At 37.4% G+C, this 12,827-nt stretch overlaps 1 pseudogene; it reads left to right on the forward strand.

Annotated features, from left to right (window-relative positions):
• Positions 1–11,583, forward strand: part of LOC109554009 (serine/arginine-rich splicing factor 3-like) — a 179,691-nt pseudogene extending 168,108 nt beyond the window's left edge.
• Positions 11,584–12,827: the final 1,244 nt, after the last annotated feature.

The raw sequence follows: 12,827 nt of genomic DNA on the forward strand, positions 1-12,827 counted from the left end.
TCTCCTGTGAGTGTTGCAAGAGCAGTGTTAGTCTTTCCAACATCTCAGTGAAGATTTTGTTCTCACCTATGAATCTCTTTCTACCTCATGGATGGCCACCTGAGGTAAATAGCTGACTCATTGGAAAAGATTGAAGGCAAAAGGATACAGAGGCCCAGAGGATGAAATGGTTAGATAGCATCACCGACTCAATGGACATGAATTTGAGCAAACTCTGGGAGATAGTGAAGGACAGGGAAGCCTGGTATGCTGCAGTCCACGGGGTCACAAAGAGTCAGACATGACTTAGCAACAGAACAACAACACAACATCCCACCAAATTAGGAATACATAGGACTAACAACTGATCCTGAACCCTGAGGATTTACTGAAGGCAAATGGAAGCAGGCCCACTAGGTGCACTGTCCTAACTTCATCATTAGTTGGCTGATTCAGTTCAGTTCAGTTCAGTAGCTCAGTTGTGTCTGACTCTTTGCAACCCCATGAATTGCAGCACACCAGGCCTCCCTATCCCTCACCAACTCCTGGAGTTCACTCAGACTCATGTCCATCGAATCAGTGATGCCATCCAGCCATCTCATCCTCTGTCGTCCCCTTCTCCTCCTGCCCCCAATCCCTCCCAGCATCAGAGTCTTTTCCAATGAGTCAACTCTTCACATGAGGTGGCCAAAGTACTGGAGTTTCAGCTTCAGCATCATTCCTTCCAAAGAAATCCCAGGGCTGATCTCCTTCAGAATGGACTGGTTGGATCTCCTTACAATCCAAGGGACTCTCAAGAGTCTTCTCCAACACCACAGTTCAAAAGCATCAATTCTTCAGGGCTCAGCTTTCTTTATAGTCCAACTCTCACATCCATAAATGACCACAGGAAAAACCATAGCCTTGACTAGATGAACCTTTGTTGGCAAAGTAATGTCTCTGCTTTTGAATATGTTATCTAGGTTGGTCATAACTTTCCTTCCAAGGAGTAAGCGTCTTTTAATTTCACAGCTGCAGTCACCATCTGCAGTGATTTTGGAGCCCAAAAAAATAAAGTCTGACACTGTTTCCACTGTTTTCCCATCTATTTCCCATGAAGTGATGGGACCAGATGCCATAATCTTTGTTTTCTGAATGTTGAGCTTTAAGGCCAACTTTTTCACTCTCCACTTTCACCAAGAGGCTTTTGAGTTCCTCTTCACTTTCTGCCATAAGGGTGGTGTCATCTGCATATCTGAGGTAATTGATATTTCTCCCGGCAATCTTGATTCCAGCTTGTGTTTCTTCCAGTCCAGCGTTTCTCATGAGGTACTCTGCATATAAGTTAAATAATCAGGGTGACAATATACAACCTTGACGCACTCCTTTTCCTATTTGGAACCAGTCTGTTGTTCCACGTCCAGTTCTAACTGTTGCTTCCTGACCTGCATACAGATTTCTCAAGAGGCAGGTCAGGTGGTCTGGTATTCCCATCACTTTCAGAATTTTCCACAGTTTATTGTGATCCATACAGTCAAAGGCTTTGGCATAGTCAATAAAGCAGAAATAGATGTTTTTCTGGAACTCTCTTGCTTTTTCCATGATCTAGCGGATGTTGGCAATTTGATATCTGGTTCCTCTGCCTTTTCTAAAACCAGCTTGAACATCTGGAAGTTCACCGTTCACGTATTGCTGAAGCCAGTGCAATTTGTGGTAGTTTGAGGATTCTTTGGCATTGCCTTTCTTTGGGACTGAAATGAAAATCGACCTTTTCCAGTCCTGTGGCCACTGCTGAGTTTCCAAAGTTGCTGGCATGTTGAGTGCAGCACTTTCACAGCATCATCTTTCAGGATTTGAAATAGCTCAACTGGAATTCCATCACCTCCACTAGCTTAGTTCATAGTGATGCTTTCTAAGGCCCACTTGACTTCACATTCCAGGATGTCTGGCTCTAGGTGAGTGATCACACCATCGTGATTATCTGGGTCGTGAAGATCATTTTTGTACAGTTCTTCTGTGTATTCTTGCCACCTCTTCTTAATATCTTCAGCTTCTGTTAGGTCCATACTATTTCTGTCCTTTATCGAGCCCAAAATGTTCCCTTGGTATCTCTAATTTTCTTGAAGAGATCTCTAGTCTTTCCCATTCAGTTGGCTGTTTAGCGACTTATTACTGTTGGATACTCATTTAAGATGGAATATGCTCTGTATCATCTTTGTTTTTACCTCTTCTTGAAGACTCCAGTAAAGGGGAATTCTATGTTTCCTGTGACTACACAATTTAATTTGGATAATGATAAATACTAGGATGCTGTCTCTTGATTCAAAATAGAAGTACCATACCTTTCAACAAGTGATGCTGGGTTTACCTACAGTCTGGGGCCACACAGAACAAATTCTAATTAGTCTCCTTGATTTACCACTACTTCCAAAAATGCAGACAATTTTCATACTTATATCCTTGACTACTGATCACTTCTGTAGACTAAATATCCTTATTTCCTAGTCCCTTGCCTTGATTTCTCATGTGATATGATTCTAATCCTGGCAATTATCCTTTGAATGTGTCTGCAACTCTCCTAACATTTTCCAAAAAGTCAGGCCTCTCCAGCAGTCCCATGGTGCCGTTAGAATAGAACATGTTCCTTGCCTCCGCCTTGTGTTTCTTTCAGGTCACTTGCTGGCAGCTGGGCATTCATGCACAGCATCATGTTGAAATTTTCAGATGAGGGCTGTAAGAACAGCATAATGGAGCCACTCATGGTCAGTTTTCCCTGGAGGCTTTGGTGGAACCAACTCGAGTGCTGCATACAATTGTGCCCTGAAGGGTAAGGGCCTCATCAGCTGCCACCCTCCTGGTCTCACTGCACCAGGAAGAGTGCACCACCCCCCCTCTCTCACTTACTACCCTCCTTTTTTGCACAGCCACCCAAACCAAATGGGAAAAAAAAAAAAAAAACTGAACTAAATACCAATAGCTAAAATAATAGCATATTCTTTGTACAGCTGGCACTCAAGTAGAGTTGGATATGCAACATTAACACTCATGCCAGGTTTCAAGACAGCCAGATCAACAAACAGTGGAACACAGAAAACTAATTCAGAGAGGAAAACAGGTGGAATTCTTGGCTAGATTATGTCAACTGATACATTTCATGATAATTCTTATTCATTAGAGTAGCATTGAAAGTGAAAGTGAAAGTGAAGTCATGTCCAGCTCTTTGCGACCCAGTGGACTGCAGCCTGCCAGGATCTCTGTCCATGGGATTTTCTAGGCAAGAGTACTGGAGTGGGTTGCCATTGGATGGTGTTTATCATGACACTGTGAGCACCAGGAAGGAGACTTGAAATTTCATGCATTACGCCCTAAAAGCTAATAGTTCTTGAATATTTTCCCTAATTCCTCAAATCATTGACTGAGCAGGTTGCTCAATACCAGGGAAAAGTATTTTGATTTGTTCTCTAGGAAAGCCTCATTTAAATGGAAGAAACAGGCATTTAATGAAAACCTAGGAGAACCAAACATTGCACTGGCTATACTCTAGAATTTTTAGCACTAGATTTTGACTATTTATTTGTGTGTTTTGATTTACTTCTCAGTAAATCCCATGGATGGAGGAGCCTGGAAGGCTGCAGTCCATGGGGTCGCTGAGGGTCGGACAGGACTGAGCAACTTCACTTTCACTTTTCACTTTCATGCATTGGAGAAGGAAATGGCAACCCACTCCAGTGTTCTTGCCAGGAGAATCCCAGGGACAGAGGAACCTTGTGGGCTACCGTCTGTGGGGTCACACAGAGTCGGACACGACTGAAGCGACTCAGCAGCAGCAGCAGTATTTTATAGGTACCATTACCACTATTTTATACCTAAAATAAACTAAGGCTGAGAAACCAAGCCATATGTTCACAGTGAGAAAACCAACCCAGAGCAAACTGGGTTGACTCTCATCTGGCTCAAAGCCCAAAGCCTGTGGTCTTGTCCATTTGCACACTCTACTATGACTTTTATTTCATAATACCTCCCATTAAACCCCCTTTAAGTAAGTGAAAGTCTATAACAATATAGTGGAACATGTTTCCACAATTAAATCCTACACAAGTATGGATTTTAAAGTATTAATTTTAATTTCCACTGGACCTTGAATACCTATTCCATCTTTGGTTAATACCAAAAAAAATAGTACTGAATATAATCAATTTTGATTTTTTTTTGTTCATTTGGCTTTTACTATACTCTGTTATTTCTTTGTGGAAAGTAATAGAAAAGAAGTCATCCTCTTGAGTATATAATCAAACAAACATTCAGCAGATCTGTCTGATCAAGGAAAAAATAGTCTAATTTCTAATAGGTTGTCTTGTTCATAAACATTATGAACATATCCTATTCATAAACATTAATGTTTATGAAAATGCATCTTGCAGTATTCAAACATTCTGACATTTCTGTGATGCCCCCTAGTAGAAAGAGAAACAGTAATGACATCAGTAGGAACTGAGCTGAATTCTGGCTTCAACATTTTCTGGTTCTACAACCTTTAGAAAACACATAAGAATATATTTATACTCTATCATCTGTAAATAGAGTTTCTTTCTACCATGAAGATGAGTTGAAGACAAATGTGATGACACATGAAAAACAACTATCATTGTCTCTTATTTGGTTTATTGCCAGAACTGAGGAGTATTACTAACTTCAGGACTAAAAACTGTGGATGTTGTCAAATAATTTCTAACTAAAACAGAAAAATTCTCAAAAAAAAAAAAAACAGACAAAATTCATTATATATCTATTCTTATTTGGCTGAAGAGTTAGAGGCGATAAATATTTAATGCAATTCAATTTTCATGCCCCTAATGCTAATGCTTTTTCTATTTTCTCTCTCTTCTCTGTTAATGGTCTAAATCTGCTTAGAAACTTGTTTTTGTATTTTGTTTCTCTTTGAGTATAATATTCGCTGTTCTGAAGCCTGCCGACACTGTGTACAATAATGATTTGTATACTTGGCTCCTTACCTACTGCCAATTTCATAATGAAAGAAGAAACCATGTTTTCAAAGGAGAAGAAAGTGAGAGAGGGGACATGAGAATGGAGAAGCACATAGACAGTAGCACTGTGAGGTGTTCAAGCATTTTCTCTCTTTTTTTTTTTTTCATTAAAGATGAACAACATAAGATAGCTCTTTTGACTATATTGGAAGCTATTGAACTCATTTATAGAAAGGCTTCTTATTATCGAATTGTTACTTTCATAATTATGATGAGTGGAGTGGAACTGGTGGGACTACAGCCACTCATATTCCTTTGAAATGCAGATTGGCCTTGGATTCTGTAGTTTACAATATCCTGAAATTAGCACACAGCTCAGGGGTGGGAAGGTAAAGGTGGTGGGAGTTCTAACTCAAGAACATCTGATTGCTGCATTCACTATGTTGAAATGTTTCCACAAATATTATTTTTCAAAACAAACAGAAACACTCTGTATTCAATAAATCTATTGAGTAAAATGCCTGGTAATTGGTCTCTCAACAACCTGTTAGTATTTTCCATGAAGTAGTTCTCCAAAAAGTTTAAAACATGCATTACTTGGCCATTTTTGATTCCATTAGGGATAAATGTTAGAGTTTCCCTGGTGATACATTTTGGCACTTTGGTTACCATTATCAAGATAGTATAAGGGAACTATTACACAGAAAATCATAGAAGCATGCATAAACAAGGAAGTTGGCTACATACAATAAACACATATACTGTCTTCAGTTCATTTTGGATCTGTCACTCAGTTGTGTCTGACTCTTTGTGATCCCATGGATTGTAGCACGCCAGGCTTCCCCGGCCATCACCAGCTCCCAGAACCTGCTTAAACTCGTGTCCATCAAGTCAGTGATGCCATCCAAACATCTCATCTTCTGTCATCCCCTTCTCTTCCTGTCTTCAATCTTTCCCAGCATCTTGAAACTTCTGCTTCAGCATCAGTCCTTCCAATGAATATTCGGGACTTCTTTCCTTTAGGATAGACTGGTTTGATCTCCTTGCAGTCCAAGGGACTCTCAACAATCATCTCTACCGCCACAGTTCAAAAGCATCAATCCTTCAGCATTCAGCTTTCTTTATGGTCCAACTCTCACATCCATACGTGACTACCAGAAAAACCTTAGCTTTGACTAGACGAACCTTTGTCAGAAAAGTAATGTCTCTGCTTTTTAATATGCTATCTAGGTTGGTCAAAGCTCTTCTTCCAAGGAGCAAGCATCTTTTAATTTCATGGCTGCAGTCACCATCTTCAGTGATTTGGGAGCCTAAGAAAATAGTCTGTCACTGTTTCCATTGTTTCCCCATCTATTTGCCACGAAGTGATGGGACCGAATGCCATGATCTTCGTTTTTTGAATGAATTTTGTCTATTAAAAAAATGCCTTTCCACTTTCCCCTCTTTTTCCGTCAATCCTAAGAAACCAAGCCTTGCACATTAATTTACATTTTTGTCTCTTTAACCTTATATAATAAAATGGATCATTAATTTTGGAAGGCAATATTGCATAGTAATTAAAAGTAGAAGCAAAACATCCATGAGTTCAAAACTACATTCTAAATTCATTAGTGGCATAACCTTGAACTAGCTACTTCATAACTTTGAACCTCAGATCCTATCTATAAATTGTGAAAAATTGTAACACTGTATTTGTAAAGTTTCTGAAATAAATGAAGAACTGGCTTTATGTTCTTAGGCAGATACAGTTAAGAGCTCAAAGAATACAGGCCCCTTCTTGTTTATCTTCATTAAGCCCACAGTAACTGGATTGAACACACATGTAATACAGGGTCACCAAAGGAAAAATGATAGAAAAATGAATCTAATATTTCATAATTGGCTTTCAAATAAGTATCAAAATTGTAGTGATTCAAAAGTGTTTATTGTAAGTATAAAAAGCCCAATCATTAATGCATTTACATAAAAAGGTATCATTTCCTCATGTGATATGAAGTAATGAGGTGTATTTCTACTAGCATTACTAGTTCAGTTTCTATACGATACCGTAAGAGACAAGATTTTCTAATTTAAGGGTTTGCTATTTTGACTTTTACGTTTGCTCCTCTGTATTTAGTCATGGGTGTTATGTGACTGTTTTTTTCTATAACCACCATATCCATGTTCAATATAGTGCTAAGTGGAGTGTGGGTGCTATCTGTGGAGGATAATAATTCTGTTCTGATGATTTCTGAATAACGACCTTTGCTGGTATTTTATTATCCAGATCTGGCTCAAACTATAACTTCCAGTAGCAATTGACAGCAAGTTTTTCACTAGGAAAATTGCTGCTTCCAACAAATTACAGCCTTTTTTCACAAGAAAAACTCTCCACAAAGTGGTTATAGGAAGAACATACCTCAAAATAATAAAGGCCATATATGACAAAACTACAGCCAACAGCATACTCAGTAGCAAAAGCTGAAAGCATTCCCTCTAAGATCAGAAACTATACAGGGATGCCTAAGCAACATAGCATTGGAAACTATGCTAAGTCAACATAGCGTTGGAAATTCTAGTCATAGAAATCAGGCTAAAAAATAAATAAATAAAATGAATTCCAACCGGAAAGGAAGACATAAAACTGTCATTGTTAGCACATGACATACTCTATATAGAAAATCCTAAAGATGCCACAAAAAATAAATTCAGTAAAGTTTCAGGATACAAAATTAAAATATAGTAATTTACTATGTTTCTGTACATTAAAAATGGACTATCAGAAAAAGAAATTAAGAAAAAATCCCATTTATACCTGCATCAAAAAGAATAAAATACCTAGGAATAAATCAAACCAAAGAGGTAAAAAATTTGTACTCACAAAACTGTTAAGACATTGACAAATTATTTTGAAAATGACACAAGCAAATGGAAAGATACACCATGCTCATGGGTTGGAAAATTAACCTCCTTAAATAATCAAACTTCCCAAGGCAATCTATAAATTCAGTGGAATTATTATCAAAATACTGATGTCAATTTTAACAACACTAGAAAAATTCTGAAATCTGTAAGGGAACACAAAAGACCCAGAATTGTGAAAATAATCTTGAGAAAGAACAGAGCTGGAGTTATTGTGGTCCTTAATTTCAAACTACACTCCTAAACTAAAATAATCAAAATGGTACATGGATTAGTGAGTGACTAACACTTTCAGTTTCATAATACTTGCACAAAAACAGACACAGAGATCAATGAAGTAGAATAGAGAGCCCAGAAATAAACCCACATTTTTATGGTTAATTACTCTGACAAAAGTGACAGGAATACACAATGGAGAAAAGACGGCATCTTCAATAAATGATTGAAGCTACATGCTGGACAGCTACATGCGAAAGAATCAAACTGGCCTACTTTCTCACACTATATACAAAAATAAACTCAAAATGGATTAAAGCCTTAAATATTAAGACCTTAAACCATAAAACTTCTAGACAATACCATAAGCAACATGCTCTTGGGCATCAGTCTTAGAATTATTTTTGGATATATTTTCTCAATCAAGGGAAGCAAAAACATAAATAAACAAACAGTACTACATCAAACTAAAAAGCTTATTCATAGCAAAGAAAACTAACACAATTAAAAGGTCATGTACTAAATGGGAAAAGATTTTGTAAATTATATATATAAAATAAAAGATTAATAATTCAAAATATATAAAGAACTCATGCAACTCATTATAAGGAAAAACAAAACTGGATTACAAAAAATAGAGAGAGGTCCTGAAAAAAATGTTTTCCCCAAAAATGCATACAGAAACCAATAGGTACATGAAGAGATACTCAACATAACTAATCACCAGGGAACTACAAAAGGAAAGCATGCTGAGATAGCACCTCACAGCTGTCACAATAACTGTCATCAGAAAGACAACAAATGACAATTATTGGTGAGGATGTGGAGAAAAGGTAACCCTCAGGCACTGCTGGTGGGGCTATATTATAAAACTGATGCAGCCACTATGGAAAAAGTTTTAAAGTTTTCTCAAAAAATTACAGATAGTACTGCCATATGATCCTGCAGTTTTACCTCTGATTATTTACCAGAAGAAACAAAAACACTAATTCAAAAAAATGTATATATACTCCAGTATTCATCACAGAACTTATGGTAACCAAGATATGAAGCATCCTTAATGTTCATTAACAGGCAAATGGACTAAAAAATGATATATGTACAATGGCATATAGGCCTTAAAAATGAACGAAATCTTGCCATTTCTGGCAACATGGACGGACATGGAGGGTATTATGCTAAGTGAAAGAAGTCAGAGAAAGACAAATACCACATGCTCTCACTTCTATGTGAAATCTAAAAAAGAAAAAAGTACAAGCAAAACAGACTGAAAATAGACTCATAGATGCCGAAAACAAATGGAGGGGAGCTGAAGGACTGGCAAAATATTTGAATGAGACTAAAAGTTATAAATCTCCAGTTATAAAATAATTCATAGTGCTGTAATTACAGCATAAGCAAAGTCATCATATGGCCAATAATACTGAATAATTTCGAATGAGATGTCAGAGCACCTGTACCTCCTGCCATCTGGGCTAGTTAGAAAGCTTTCCTGGGATCTAGGATCCCAAGTGACCTTCACTTCTAGTCATAGTACAGAAGATAGAAATTAAGACAAAAGCTTGACTATAGCCAAACCTTAGGATAATCGATGACCTATTTTTTATAACCCTGACATGAAAACATGAATGATACAATCAAATTTATGTCTTCAATATCTTTACTAAGAAATAGGAAAAATATGGTATTTAGCAGTAAGAATGGAAATGGAAGGGGCATAACAAAGGAAGACAAGGGAGAAAACCAAAGACGAGAAATGGCAGAATAATAACTCACGTAAACTGGAAGATGAAGGAGACTGATCAAAAAGGGGAGAATAAGAAGCAGATTTAAATTAGTTACTCCCACATATGACAAATCCTGAACAGAACCTCAAAGTAACCACCACTGTTGAGTTGTCTCTGATTGCCCTGAAGCAGAAACAACCATCAACCGCTATTCACCTGGAACCTTGTATTTTTCAGTTGAGGCTACCACAAACTCAGCATAATTTAACTTGGGAAAGCCTAGACAAAAATAGCTCAGTCATATCTGATTCTGGACAAATTCAAATGGGATTTAACTGACACAGAGTTCAAGCAGTATTATGTGTATTTCTGAAGGACTAGCCCATAAATCCATGAGGGTCACATTTAGCTGTTTCACTGTAGTGTTAGACTTTTTTTTTTTTTTTTTTTTAGTTTATTTGCTTGATTCTGATTTAAACAAATCTCCAAACCCAGATAAAATTAAGTGATCACTGATGTCTTAACTGTTTACCTCCCAATATTACCCATATTCAAGACATTTTTTGAAACTCCACCCTTCAAGTTAGTCTTGTAAAGAGAAAAATGAACCACTATTTTGATCCCATCTTATTTAAAATCATAAATATTAGTGATGAACTTCATAACCTGCCTTGTTTAGCAACAAGAGCAATTAGCTGTTTCTAAAAATTGATCATCTATCTGTGAAGAATGAGAAAGTTCATTTACTGAATTTATGCAAAGCATTTTTTTTCCTTGTTCCAGTGGCCAATCCTACTGAGGAGTTCCAGAAATGTCTCATGTATCATTGAAATAACTCCTAGCTACTGACGGTGACTAAATTGAAGAACATTGTTTGCATGAAAAAAAAAAAAAAACAAAAAAAAACCTTCTGGCCAGAGCCTGTGACTTTTATTTAATAACATGAGCTGACTATTTCATGGATGCTGGGTGTGCCAAAACATCAGGGGATGCCAGGCAGAAGGCATACAGGAAGAATCAGCATAGGATGGTGGATTTGAGTCTCTGCATTTCTAACCCATGACCTCAAAATACATCATGATTTCTGGTGATTGGACTGTAAAGTTTATGTAGGTAACCTTGGAAACAATGATAAAAAGACTGAATTGGAATGAGCCTTTGGCTATTATGGACCACTCTGAAGTGTGTGCCCTGGAGAAGGAAATGGCAACCCACTCCCGTACTCTTTCCTGAAGAATTCCATGGACAGAAGAGCCAGGCCAGCTACAGTCCATGGGATCACAGAGTCGGAAATGACTGTGCAACTTTTTCCAAAGTGTGTGGGTTGCAAGAAACCCTCCAGACTTTGCTAGAGTGGAATTTGAAGATCCCCGAGATGCAGCGGGTACTGTCTGAAATTTAAATGGGAGAACACTATGTGGCTGCCAAGTAAAAATGGAACTGCCAGAAGGTGAAAAGATAAGTCAAAATTGTGGCCCACTGCCCTTCTGGGGTTGTAGCCTTAGAGATGATTAATCAGAGGATGAGTACTCCACCTTGACACAAATCTCCAAGACAAGAGAAGTTTCTCTTGCAGCAGGACTAGGTCCCTTTCTAAAGATAGGGGAAGAGAGAGATCACTGTCCCGTAAGAGAAATCAGAAGCTGCGCCTATCTTTCTCTAGGTCTCGTAGTCAATCTAGGTCAATAGAAGACCATTTTTCTAGAGGAATGTGGTATATAGGAAATAACTTTGACAAGAGTATGTACAGAAAATTCAACTTCTGTTTGAGACTTCATAAGTTTGTTGCATTTTGAAATGTTTTAGCTGTTCACATTTCTTTGTCTATCGTTAACAGCGACACATGAAGTTGTAATCCTCGATGGTTTGGAATGGATCATATGAGGCATGTAATACCAAGAACTGTTACTTTAGAATGTTCCCTTAAGCAAATGAATTTGCTTTTGAATGTCAGCCTTGCATAGACTGGTAAGTCCTTGCATAACCTCTAATTCCTGCACAGCTAAAGTGTAATATTTAATATTATCGAAACAAAAAAAAAACTGGAAAAAACTGAAGACTTTTCCATAGTTGGGAAATGGTATGCAGCTGCAGTTAAGAAAGCAGTCTTTAAAAGCTGCTGTGAATACAGGCCAGAAGGGAAAATTTAAAGCTGAGCCCTTAAACAAGATTAGAGGTTTGAAAATTCCACTAGTCTTCAGACCAGATGAGAGGTTGTCCAATTGGTGTAGAATCTAAAAAGTTTCAAGAAAGTTAGTTTAACTTTGCTTTAGGCCATAAGTTTCTTCTGTATATGAATACATAGCTCCTTGTAACCTACTTTATTTGGAAATTTGAATCTACTCAAGATACCAATGTCCTGCCATTTTAAGGGTACATTGTAGAGCTGAACTTGGAGTTACTGGGCAAGATTATTTTCCATGCTGTCATTTGTAATACATTTTGTGAATCCTTGGGATAAAGTTTTGGTTACAAAACATAATATGAAGAGTTCAGAGGTTTGAGTGATGATACTGTGTGTTCTCAAGATTTTTGGTGTGTCAAAATTAAATTCAACTTGTTTTGATATTCTTCTATCATGTCAACCAAATGGTTTATTTTATTATATTTCCTGAATATAGGGCTCCCCTGGTGGCTTAGACAGTAAAGAATCTGCCTGCAATGTGGGAGACCTGAGTTTGATTCCTAGGTGGGGAAGATCCCCTGGAGAAGGGACCAGCAACCCACTCTAGTGTTCTAGCTAACAGGCAGATGCATCCAAAGAACAATCATATTAAAAGTTAACATATATAGGACACTTTCCATTTCAGTTCCCATTTTAAGAACATTAATATATCAAAAAATCCTTAAAACACATACACACAGAATAACTGACAAATAAATATTAAGCTTTTGTTCCAGATCACATACCAAGTAAAAAGTGAAGCTGGAAAATTTACAGCTATAAATGTCTATATTAGAAAAGAAGAAATACCTAATAGCAATAATGTAAGCTAACATTTCAGAAACTAATAAAAAGAAGACCACACACACACACACA

The sequence above is a fragment of the Bos indicus genome, chromosome 29 (assembly GCF_029378745.1).
Source record: "Bos indicus isolate NIAB-ARS_2022 breed Sahiwal x Tharparkar chromosome 29, NIAB-ARS_B.indTharparkar_mat_pri_1.0, whole genome shotgun sequence".
NCBI classification, from domain to species: Eukaryota; Metazoa; Chordata; class Mammalia; order Artiodactyla; family Bovidae; genus Bos; species Bos indicus.